Below are 13,427 nucleotides of genomic sequence, written 5' to 3' on the forward strand. Positions count from 1 at the left end.
CTGAAAGCCATAAATCAAAAAGGTCATTAAGAAGAAATAACAAGAAAAACAGTAGATTGTTATCTTCATCTCAAGTTTGTAAAATTCTGATTGGTGATTAAAAAAGTAATGTCTTGGCTTGCCCTGTAAATCCGTACCGGAAGTGAACTGGAGCTATAGGTAAGATGAGGCAGCTCCACAGCACGCACTGAGGTTACTGAGGGACAAACTGCACGTCCTTACCGGAGTAAAACTAAAAAGACAAAACCCATTTGATTTTAGATATTTATTTGCTTATTTTAATTTAATTTTTCCATTACAGTTTATATTCAATATTATTTTGTATTAGTTTCAGGTGTACAGCATGGTGTGTATGCAGTCATGTACTGTACAAGATGATCTCCCAACATTCCCAGTACCCACCTGACACCACACACAGTGACCACAATATTATTGACTTGATTCCCTGCAGCGTACTTTAAATTCTCTGACTATTCTGTGATTACTAATCTGAATCTTTTAATTCCTTCACCTTTATTAATGAGGATAATTTATTGCTAAGAGTGTGACCAGTGTTGGGGGTGGGGACTGGGTGGAAGAGGTGAAGGGATTCAGTAAAGATACCCAACAAACTCACAGACACAGACATCAGTATGGTGGTGACCAGAAGGAAGGGGGGCTGGAGGCAGGCAAAAGAGGGTAAAGGAAGAATAAATGGTGATGGAAAGGACTAGCTTTTGGGTGGTGAACACACAACACAATAAAAAGATGATGCATTATAGAATTGTACACTTGAAACATATATAATTTTATTAACCATTGTCACCTCAATAAAATAAATAAATAAACAGCTACTCTGGCACTTTTCCATATAAGTCAGTCTTAGGCACTGGACAAGTCCCCACAACAGAAAGTATATAGTGAGTTTTAAAATGCAGAAGAAAGCATTTTAATAAGTAAAAATAAGTCCTAAAGAGAAGAAACCACCAATTTTAAAATTTGGTGTCTACATAATTTTCATGAGATGGGTCATTAAATATTATTTTGCTTTTTTTCTAGAGTTAAAAATTAAATATTATTTTGCTTCTTTTCTGGTTTATAACCATTTTAGAATTTTAAATGTTTCCCCACCAGTCACATAACAGAAATAACTATAACTGTGTAAAAATGCAGAGTAACCTGATGAGCTGAAAATTATCTGAGCAATTGATCCAATAAAGTAAGCAGCCTGGATTATTCAAATGAAAGCACTTTTTCTAAGAGTGTTTCTTTTTCGTGATTCATAGACAGAGTGAAGTTCATTCAGTGTTCGACTTTATGTATAAAAGTTGTGATCGAGAAGCTAGGCTTCCTTTTTTTAATTGTACTTGTCCAAAAGCATCAGATAAATGTATCTCTCTTTGTTATGAAACATGAATTAAATTTAAATGGTAGTTTTAAAATATTAAATTAAATAATTGTACCTGTTGTATCATCCCGTTTTTAATGTTTTATCGAAACTCGACGTGACTGACACTGCCTTCAGAATCTTACAGAACGCCCTCCGCTCCCACGTGGAAAGGGAGCTCCTTGTACTCTTCTGTTGGCTCAGCATCTGCTCTCTGCCCAGTGCCCTCTGGAGCACTGGAGGAAGCACGGTTTTGGAACCGGTAAAGGTGGATGGCCCGAGATTCTCAGACATGGATTGAAGGAAGAGCCAGGGGCAGGAAACACACTGAAGGAAAACTACAGAGATGAAATCATTTGTCATGTAAAAGTGATTTACTGGCAGGGCTACAGGTGCTGGCAAACATGATACTTCGAGTGCACCACCTTTCTGGTACCTGAATCGCATCTGTATTCGTTCCATCACCGTACGTTTTGGTTTCAACCTATTTAGGCTTCTGTACTCACAGGAAAACTTATGACAGAGTACAACATTGTAACAGAGTACAACAGGGACTTGAGTCTTTTTACAGACATTGTATTTATAGTGTTGTTGGGCAACAATTGTCCAAGCAAATAACCATATCAAATCCAGTGAAAAAGAATAAATATTAATAGTGAAATTTATTTCATTTCATTCATTTTGTAATAATAGAAAGATGAAGGGGAACTCCTTTAGCTTATCCAAAATATTAAAAACTAGATAACTCATTTTAGCTACCAGTGTTCTATTTTTATTAAGCCTATTATTTTCTACCTACTTTCAACCTAGATGTATTTTAAAAAACTAGGTTAGAAAATCCACTAATAAATTAGCTAAGTAGTAACAAGAAGATTTATCAAAAGGAATGAAACAGATTGCAGGGTCTTCATTTAGGCACCTTCACACACAAATGTCCCCGTTTCCAAGGAAGGAACAAAGTTGTGGTATGTAGAGGACAATGCTTTATGCTCAGCAATTACACTTTTTTGACATCACGAGTAATGCAGACAGCCTTGTGTTCTTCCAGCTTGCTCAGTGGACTTAATTTTCAAAAACCTGTTCTCAGTGAAAAGAAAGACACAGAAACATGTTAGACACTGACTATGTTCACCTTCCCAGGCAACACCTGTGTAATTGATCATCAGAATAAAACACATTGTTTTCATACTTTCATAATATTATAATTTGTTTATGGGTAAGTTTAGTGTTTCTTCACGCATGTTTTTAAAAACATCAGACTTGTAGATTCAACGCAACGATAGTCAACAACAAGCTTTCAAATCCTCAGCTTCAAAATCCAGTTTCATTGCTACACTTGTAAGTAATGAATTCTATGTGAATAAGAAATGAATGTAGCTTAAAATAAGTGAATCTAATGTAATGGCTATTAGCTTTTTTATTTGGAATAATGAATTAGCATTGTATCTTAAAGATAAATCAAGACTTTTTTTTAGCCTTCAAGAACATTTACTCTGATGTAATGTATAATGTGTTGTGAGTTTGCTACTGAACAGATAGGTATATAAAATGTTGCTAAACATATATTTTTGTCATCCAAATATATAAATTATGCTTAAAATAAGTAAATTTTCAACTCCACATGTAAATGTTTTAAATGTAATGGTTCTGTATTAAATTGTGCTAGTGCAATTCAGGATATTCTTGTCTAGGTTTGGCTTTTTCGGGCCCTTAAAGCAAATATAAATGGTGCTTCAAGACAATTATACAATAAATTAGAAATAAACCATCTAATTAATGGAACTTATGTAAATACAAAATGGAAATGTTGCACCTGTATAAATCTTGGGAAAATATATAATATCATATAAAAAAAAGTGAATTATTTTTCTTGGACCACAATACACAAATCTTTCTTTGAATCAAAGAAGTCAATAAACATAATTTCTATTCCACTAATATCAAGAAGATCTGATGTTGAAAAGCAAACATTTGTCTGGTTGTTGATTTAGGATATGCAATCACTAAATGACAAGCTGGTTCTCATTGTACTCTAAGTGTGTATTTCATACTTCAGAGCAAACCCTCAAGGCAAGAGGATTGCGTTTACCTGTTATTAGGCTAAAATTATTTGACATATACAAAGCTACATGAGCCCACAAGTATGATTCAGTGGTTGAGCACTGACCCATGCACCAAAAGGTCACTGGTTCAATTCCCAGTCAGGACACATGCCCAAGTGGTGGGCCAAAACCCCAGTGGGGGGAGCATGCAGGAGCAGGCCAGTTGATGTTCTCTCTCATCGATGTTTCTATCTCTCTCTCCTTCTCCTTTCCTCTCTCTCTAAAATCAATAAAGAAAAAAGAAAGAAAGAAAGAAAGAAAGCTACATGGCACAACACGCTTAAATGTAAAAATACAGAACTATAAACACAGCTTTATAACTGAGAAAATTATGACAAAATATATCTAGCTATTTTGGGAAATCATTTTGACTTTAAATCTTGTAGTATTAAACTGTTTGTTTGTTTGTTTGTTTTTTCTCCTTAAATGGGGACTTCAAGATTTATTTATTTATTTATTTAGTGATTTTTAGAGAGAGGAAGGGAGAGAGATAGAAACATCAATGTGAGAGAACATCGAATGGCCACCTCCTGCATGCCCCACACTGGGGATCGGGCCCACAACCTGGATATGTGTCCTGACTGGGAATCGAACCGGTGACCTCTTGGTGCATGGATCAATAGTCAACCACTAAGCCACACCAGCCAGGCATATCGAACTGGTTTTAAGTGTGGACTCCAAATCAGGGATAAAGAAAAAGAAGTCATGTTTTAAAGTATTTTGAGCTATAGATCACATTTGCTTTATTTGGCTTTTCAAGGACCAAACTTAACAGAATGTTAATGCTGCTCCACATACACCTAAACTGTGGCCTGGTGTGAATATGAGCTTAACTGCGAGTGGCTGGGTCTATAGAGAATTCTGTCTCATTATTCACATTGGAATTGTCAGGCAATACCACCTACCAAGAGTGCTTAGTGCTGAGGGTAAGGAACAGAAAGCATATGGGAGGTCTGTAGGTTGGAAAAGTCAGCAAAATTTTCTTTAGTTGTTTTGTAGATTTCTGATCATACCATTAAAAAGTATCACACTATTCAAATTTTTTGAAAAGGTGGTAAAAAGTATAGGAGGTTGAAAAATCTAATTTTATTTGTAAACCACCCAAAGCTAGTCTTCAAAGCCCATAATGATATATGTCGCAGTGGGAGTGGGGACCAAGTGCTAATGGATACAAATAAAAATTAAATTTTAGAACATCAAGGTCAGTAAAGCATTGCAAACCGTATGACTGTATATAGGTTGCAGTGTCCCGGGCACGGTTGGCCACGGGCATAAAGCACAAGCCGAGATTTAAGTGCAGGGTTGAACCCATGCGAAGCAGTCGCAGTCCCGACCGCATTTGTCTGTGCTCACAGAGCTGGAACAGCCTCAGTGGAGGCCGCAGGACATATTTTCTGGGAATCAACACTAAGTTGAAATTTAGCCCTCAGAAAAAATTTAACCTATATAGGCTTCCATTTTATAACAACATCCTTTTCATTTTATTTTAGTTGTTATAGTAAAATTTCTATTAAATAACACTATGTTAGTAAATCTTTTTCATATTTCATTTTCGAGAGAGAATTATACTATTCCAGAAAGCCAGTTTATACAAGAGGTTTTAAAACATAATGTAAATTTAATTTAAAAAACAAACTGGAAACAAAAGATTAAATTAAGCCCAATGTATGAAGAAGAATAAGAAATAAAGAGAGGAAATAAAATCGAAAGAAGCCAATGAAAATGAACATTTCTTTGAAAAAATCCAATAAACTTGGTAAATCTCTAGCTTTAGCCCTCAGGAAAAAAAAAAAAAGATAACAAGTGTTGGCAAGGATGTGGAGAAATTAAAACTCTTGTACACACTTGATGAAAATCCGAAAAGGTACAGCAGCTATGGAAAACAGTATGGAGGTCCTTAAAAAGTTAACACTAGAACTACCATATGATTCAGCGCTCTGGATATATAGCCAGAAGGATTAAAATCAGGCTTTCAAAGATGTATCTTCACTCCCATGTTCATTGCAGCATTATGTACAATAACCAAGACATGGCAACAACCCAAGTATCCTTCAACAGATGAATGGATCAACTAAATGTGGTATGTACATGCAATTGAACATTCTCTTTAAAAAGCAAGAAACTACTAGCATTTGCAACAATATGGATAAAGTTGGAGGACATTATGCTAAGTAAAATAAATCAGTTACAGAAGGACAAATGCTTCATGATTCCACTTACATGAGGTTTTTAAAGTAGTCAAACACATAGCATGAGATACTGTGACGGGGGCTGCCACGGATGGGCAGTGGGGAAAACGGAGAGTAATTTCTCGAAGGAAATAAAGTTTGGTTACATAAGATGAGTAAGTTCTAGGGATCTGCTGTAAACATAGTACGGTAGTGTGTACTTCAAAATTTGTTTCAAATGTACGTCTCATAATAAGTGTTTCTACCACAAATAAAGTACACAAGGAAACCTTAGAAAATATAGTATAAAATAAATATATCTTCTTATAGCTTCATATATATTTGACTCAGTTTCTATTCCTTGTATCCCTATTCTCTACAAAACAATTTTGAGGTCAATTTAATTTTAGTTGAGTCTACCTTCTAATTTAACAAAAACTTAGAGACTTTTAAACAATGAAGTCTGAAGAAGTAAAAGCAAGTTACAAACACTCATGTTGAACACCCAGTAGGGATTCTACTTTCTTACCTTCATCTCTTACTCGAGCAAGGAGCTAGGAGACATTAATTACCCGTTATAGCTGGTTTTGCTTCTGTTTGATCTGAGGTGAGCTAATTGACCTTTCTTGGTCACAAGTCATTTTCTGTAAAGGATGATTTTAGTGTGTCTCTCTGGCTTGGAATTTAACAACTACATGAGTCTACACCCCTTGCCATATGAGTTGAGACATATTTCATTAACCGTTCTGGAACTATTCAAATTATTGGGTTTCCAAGATCTCAAATTTGGAGTTTACTGTAAACTGAAGCATTGTGGGAATCAGTAGAACCTGTGATGATGTATCTGCTCTGTATTGTGACTGTGGAGGTGGTTGTACAAATCCACGCATCTGACACACTGTGCAGCATGATGGGAAACACACTGACCTGGACACCTCAGTGTTCCTGTGACAGCCACATTTCTGAGACCGTATCATGAGAATTAACTGTGTACCTATTTTTTTAGTTAATTGATCTAATCCAAAAGTGTAATAAAACGTCTCTTATACCAAATGACTACAGGGCAGAGTAGGGCTCTAGTCACCCAAGGGTGTCAGGAAGACTGTAATGTTTTCTTACCACATATTTATATTTCAGGAGCAATGAAGCCTAGAACTTGGAGGAGTCTCACAGTCACAAAAGCCAAAACACACAGGGCTATCTGAATTGTGAACAGATTTTATTTAAAACTCAAAAGGTGGGAATTAAGATCCACGTCCATTGTCTTTTCAAAGAAACTGGTAAAGGGGTCAGCAGCCTCCTTCACCTGTGGAATGCTCTGTGCCCAGGACTGTCACTTGCCTTAAACTAGCTCCCTGCCTCTCTGTGAGTCCATCACTTTCATGACCACCCGATCTGGTTGCTGTGTCTATGCCTTCTGAGAGTGGAGCACCTTCTCTTGGGTCCTATTTCCGATCATTCTGTCTGCTGTCAGTGAACCCTACCTCCACCACCTTGGCCTGCAGAAGAACACGCCATTGAATTTCCAGCACGATTAGCATACCCGTTCCAGTAAGCCCACAGCCCAGAACGTTTTCACCCTTTCCTTAGCTGTCTATTTCAATTTCATTGAGCTATGCCAAACTTTTTCATGTTTCTAGGAGCTATGCTAGTAGTGAGTTCTCGCCATCTCCAGAGGGCCTTGCCAGGCTGTTAAATCCGGTATCTCAGGTGAGTTCCCATCAGAAAGGTTGGACTCTGGAAAGACACTGATGATCATGTACAGAAGACACCAGCCCTGTCATCAGCCACCGGTGCTGTGCAACCCGAAGGGGAACCTGTTTTCGCGTCTGGTGCCCTGAAGAAATACGCCTCGACATAATGAAGGCCACATGAGACAAACAGTCAATGCCGTACACAGCTCTGAAAGGCTGAAAGCTCTCCCTCTAAGATCGGAACCAACAGAAGTCCACCCACTCTCACCACTCCGATTGAACATTACGCTACAGGTCCTAGCTAGAGAAATTACATAGAATTAAAAGAGAAAAGAAAAGGCATTCAAATTGGAAAGAAGTAACATTGTCTTTGCAGATGATATAATGTTTTATATAGAAATTCTAAAGACCATGGTAAAAAAACAAAAAATGATAGAACTAATAAAAAAATTCAGTAAAGTTGCAGGATACAAAATCAAAATAAAACTTACTAGCATTTTCTACATTAACAATGAGCTATCTGAAAAAAAGGAAAACAATTCCATTTACAAAAGCATCAAAAACACTAAAATACGGAATAAATTTAACCAAAGAAGTGAAAGATCTGAACACTGAAAACTATAAGACATTGATGAAATAAATTAAAGAATACACAAATAAATGAAAGATATCTCATGTTTATGGGTCAGAAGAATTAATATTGTTAAAATATATAAACTACTGAAAGTGATCTAAAGATCAAATGCAAGCCTATTACAATTCTCATGGTATTTTTCACAGAAGAAGAAAACACAGTTTTTGTGCTCTCTGAGACACAGGCTGTTGACATTGTGTTGCGCTGCCCCTCTGCCTGTGTAATCTTGCAGAAAGAACCTGTACCCTCATCTAGCAGCTTGATATTTGGGTTGCCACCCGGAGAACACCTCTAAGCTGCCTGGTATCCAGTAGGGCTTACACTTACGAATCTCACAAGACTGAGGTACATGGAGAATGAGTTTTTTGTTTATTTGTTTTGATTTATTTAGATCCTCACTCAAGGATATTTTTCTATTGATTTTTTTTTTTTTTAGATAGAGGAAAGGAAGGGAGGGAGGGAGAGAAAGAGAAACATCGATGTGAGAGAGATGCATCAATTGGTTGCCTCCTTCATGACCCCAGCAGAGACTTGGGATTGAACCTGCAACCCTTCAGTCTATAAGCTGATGCTGTAACTGCTGAGCCAAACCGGCCAGGGCAAGAATGAGTTTTTAATCAGTTACCACCCTCTGCAGAGCAAGAGGCATCGACTGAGGTGCTCAGTGTTTCAGTGCATATAAGATTAGCATATAATCTTAGCTGCCACCTGAAAGACAGGTTCCTAATTAAACACACATCTAAGGGCTGACTGTAATCTGCCCCAGAGATCTTGGACGGTGGATGCTCCCGTCACGCTCTTCTCTGCCAGTTTCCAGAGTGCCAGTACCACCCTGGTTTTCATGTCTTGTTCCAGCTTCGGTGGTGATAGCTCAGGGAACATCCCGACTGCCAGACTCTCATGGCCAGTGGGTGTTCCCTGGGTCCTAGGGTACCATAACAATTAGAGACAGTTCTTGGCAAGCTACTGCCCCATCTGAAACACACCCTGTTTTATGGTGATCTCAGCCCAATGATGATGGCCGTGTGACTGGTGTGGGTCTTGTTATGGCTGGAGAACACCTTCAGCCTTTACCATCAGGAAACTATTAAGGAAACATGGTTGATTACTTACAAGTCTTGGAAATTACAGCACACCTGGGGCCACACTGTGAGGTCACAGTGGGAGAGAGAGAGCATGGGCCTGAGGTTCTGCTTCTATTGGTCCAGGGTGGGGGGCCTAGGCTTTCCTGGGCATACTCTTTACGGTGAATTTAAAACATAAATTTAAAACTGGTAAAACAAACAAAACACACAGTGTCCAAATGGTCATTTATCAAAAACAACTAAGAACTTTAAAAATAAATAAACTGGGGGAGTGAGGTGGGCTTGGCCTGGCTTATCTAATCATGAGACTAGCAATGTGTTGACTTGAGATAGCCATCTTTGAGGTGGATGTGCATAGCAGTAATGCTTGTCATGTATTTGTATTACAAAAAGAAAAAGAAAAAAACTATCAGGGCTTACATACACACCCCAATTGTTCTGTGAATGACACCTATTTGTCCTGGAGCTTTGACCTGAGGGAAAGGCTTCTGATTTGGCCACTGGGATGCTCTCAGGGATGAGGACAGTGGACAACATCTTTGCATGTCCTTCTGCTTTGCTCCAGGTCATCAGCATCTCCTTGAAAGGAGCTTATACCATTGTTTAGTGCCTCAGTTCCTGCAGCTGCCACCATATATGAAGCAACCTGGCCAGTGTGGTTCAGTGGCTGAGCATCAACGCATGCACCAAAAGGTTCGATTTCCAGTCAGGGCACAGGCCCAGGTTGTGGGCCAAATCCCCAGTGGGTGGCATGCAGGAGGTGGCCAATCAATGCTCTCTCTCATGGGTGTTTCTCTCTCTCTAAAATAAATTTAAAAAAATTTTAATAATAAATATATGAAGCAAATATTAGTGAACCTAATGGGAGAAATAAACAGCAATTCAGTAATAGTGGGGGGCTTTAATCCTCCACTTTCACAAATGAATGGATCTTCAGATAGATAATCAGGAAGGATACTGGCCTTAAATGTCACATCAGACCAGATGGACTGGACGGATATATACTGAACATTCCGTCCAGGAGCAACAGAACACATTCTTCTCAAGTGCACAGGAAATATTCTCTAGGACAGGTCATATGTGAGCCACAAAACAAGTTTTTATAAATTTAATAAGATTAAAATTATGCCAAATATCTTCATCAACCACAATTATATGAAACTACCAAATCAATTCACAAATATGTGGAGATTTAGCAACATGCTCCTAACCAATCAGTAGGTCACAAAAAAAAATCAAAAGAGAATTTAAAAAATAGCTTGAGACAAATTGAAAATGCAGGTTCAACATACCAAAACTTACAAAATGCAGCAAAAATAATTTTAAGAAGGAAGTAAATAGAGATAAATACCTACCTCAAGAAACAAGAAAGAAATCCCAAGTAAACAACCTAAATTTATGCCTAAAAAAATTTAAAAAAAATTAAAAAAAAAAAAAACAAGAAAAGAAGAACAAAAAATTTCAAAGATAGTAGAAGAAAGGAAATAACAAAAATCAAAATATAAATAAATGAAACAGAGACTAAAAGGAAAAACAAAGATCAATGAAACTAAGAACTTATTTTTGGAAAACATAAACATATTTGAAAAACCTTCGATGAGACGCGCAGGGGAGAAAGAGAAAGAAGAAGACGCAAAATCAGAAATGAAAGAGGAGATGTTGTTACTCATACTAGAGAAATACAAAAGATCATAAGAAACTAGTATGACCGATTGTATGCCAACAAATTGGACAACCTAGGAAAATGGGTAGAATTCTAAAAATATACACCCTGCATAGACTGAATCATAAAAAAAAAAAAAGAAAATCTATACAGTCTGATTACTAGTAAAGAGACTGAATCAGTAATCGAAATTCTCTCAACCAAAGGTTCAGGACCAGAAAATTTCACCAGTGAATTCTACCAAATATTTAAAGAATAATTAATAACAAGCTCATTTTACAGGCCAGAATTTCCTCAATTCCAAAAGCAGATTGAAAGGTTAGTAACGTTTTAAACGGTAAAGGTAAAAGTTTGCAAAGGCAGAAACTGTGGAAAATATGTTGCTTGCATGACCTTTGCTCAGCCTTCTGTTGAGTAAGGATTTTCGCGTTATTGGCAAGACAATGAATCACGCAGCAGAAGCAGGATGAGATAGCAGACAAGTCCAACTGCAAAGTGGACAGTGTGCCAGGCAGAGTACGTCAGCAGGAACTGCTAGAAGCTAAAAGTAGAGTATGTAACCTACACCCCAACTGTTATTTGGGGCTGGTTATTTTTCAGCTCAGCCCACCTGCTCCCAAGCACATGCAATAAAGCCATTTTGCTCTACATTGGCCTTGTGTTGTGGATGTGATCTCCCACCAGCTCAGACCTTTGATTTGGTGCCGAAGTCCGGGAGGTCCCTGAGGATCCCACATAGGGGGCAACCTTGAGCCCCCAGGGTCCTCCGGGCCTCCTTTTGGACCAGGATGGATCACATCCTCAGCTGGATACCGGACCTCCAACCTTTCCTGCTGATCGAGCCTCAACACCGAACACTAATTTGCTGGTGAGTGTTTTAATTTTTTATTTCTTGCCTACTGGTGTGACTCTCCAGGCTGTCCTGTTATTCCCCATCCAGGACAGAAGAGAGCCAGGTCTCTCACTCACATCTGTGTGATCATATCTCCCAAAATGCTGGTCAGGACACACTCCTTGGGAGCCAGTTTCCCTCAGCTCCCCATTTATTTAAGGACACCTGGTATAGGTGATTCACGTCTCTCTAGGGGGCAAGGGGCGATGCCTTCTTCTTCCCCTAGTGTATCCGTCGGACCCATGGGTCACGACGTCTCACACCGCAGCATGGGAAATGCTCAATCTGCCGTCCCTCCTGCAACACCCCTAGGATGTCTCCTAAAAAATCTGCAGACCTTAGGGCTCGCTTAGTACTTACGTCCCAAACAACTCATTTTTTTACTGCAACACGGCCTGGCCTCAGGACAAATTGGACAGAGGGGCACAATAGCCTGAGAAGGGCACTTCTGACATTCTCACTGACCTGGACAATGTCTGTCAAAGGCAAGGAAAATGGTCTGAGGTTCCTTACATCCAGGCCCCTTTGCACTCAGATCTTCCTGCTCCACTTAATCCTCCAAACCTCCCTCTGAAGACCGTGCTAACTTCTCCTGTTTCCTCCCTTGACCCAGCCGATCTCGCTCCACCACCTCCTCCTCCAGCCCCTTCTGTGACCTCCACCCTCCCCTGAACCTTCTTCTCCAGCTCCGACTCCTCTACCACTGCACAGACTCCCTCGCACACGCGATCGGGAACCATCTCTGGTCCCCATCCGTCCCCTACCTCGGCCCTGTTTTACAATAACCCCTGAGGGAAACAGCAGGAGCTGAAGGGATTGTCAGAGTTCGTGTCTCCGTCTCTCTCTCAGATTTGTCCCAAATAAATAAAAGACTAGTGTTCTTTACTGAGGATCCCACCAATTATACTCAGGAATTCAAGTAACTTACCTAGACCTGTGATCTAACTTGGAATGATGTTCATGTTATTCTCTCTTCCACCCTTAATCTGAAAGATAAAAATCGAGTCTGGGTTAGTGCCCAGGGCCATGCCGATAATCTGAGCCGACAGGCCCCCACTACCCCGTAGGGGCCGCGGCAGTCCCTAGCCAGGACCCCAGGTGGAGTTATCAGGACAATGGGGTGGGTAGGAAAGCCAGGGACCACATGATACTATGTCTCATCGAGGGACTTTGCAAAGCCTCACACAAGGCGGTTAACTATGAAAAACTGTCTGAAATAATCCAGGAAAAGAATGAAAACCCTGCAATCTTTCTATCCCCCTTACATAGGCTACGAGAAGATGCACTAACTTAGATCCCACCAGCCCAGAGGGGACTGTCCTCTGAAACCTGAGATTTATCTCTCAGTCAGTCCCAGACATTAGGAGAAAGTTACAAAAACTGGAAGATGGCCCTCAAAACTCTCAACGGGAACTTCTGAATCTAGCCTTTAGAGTTTTTGATAATCATGATGAAGAGGCTAAACAGCAAAGAACAGCAGAATTCCAAATGCTTGCCTCTGCCATCAGAGCCCCACTAATCAAAGGGGTCAGGGGACAGAGGAAGGCACCCACCAGGGTCAGCAGAGCAGACCCCCAGGTCCCTGCTTCAGGTGTAATCAGACTGGCCATTGGGCGAGGCAGTGCCCCAGCCCCCGACCCCACGTAAGCCGTGTCCTCCATGTGGAGGCCCCACTGGAAGTCGGGCTGCGGACAGACTGCGCAGAGCCGGTCCTCGTCCCCTCCTCGGGCTGGTGGAACAGGCAGCCCAGGCCTTGATCTGATTGGCCTTGCGGCTGAAGACTGAAGGTGCCCAGGAATGGACACCCCGACACTCATCTTGTA

This window comes from Molossus molossus, unplaced genomic scaffold (assembly GCF_014108415.1).
Source record: "Molossus molossus isolate mMolMol1 unplaced genomic scaffold, mMolMol1.p scaffold_m16_p_12, whole genome shotgun sequence".
In the NCBI taxonomy this organism is placed as follows: Eukaryota; Metazoa; Chordata; class Mammalia; order Chiroptera; family Molossidae; genus Molossus; species Molossus molossus.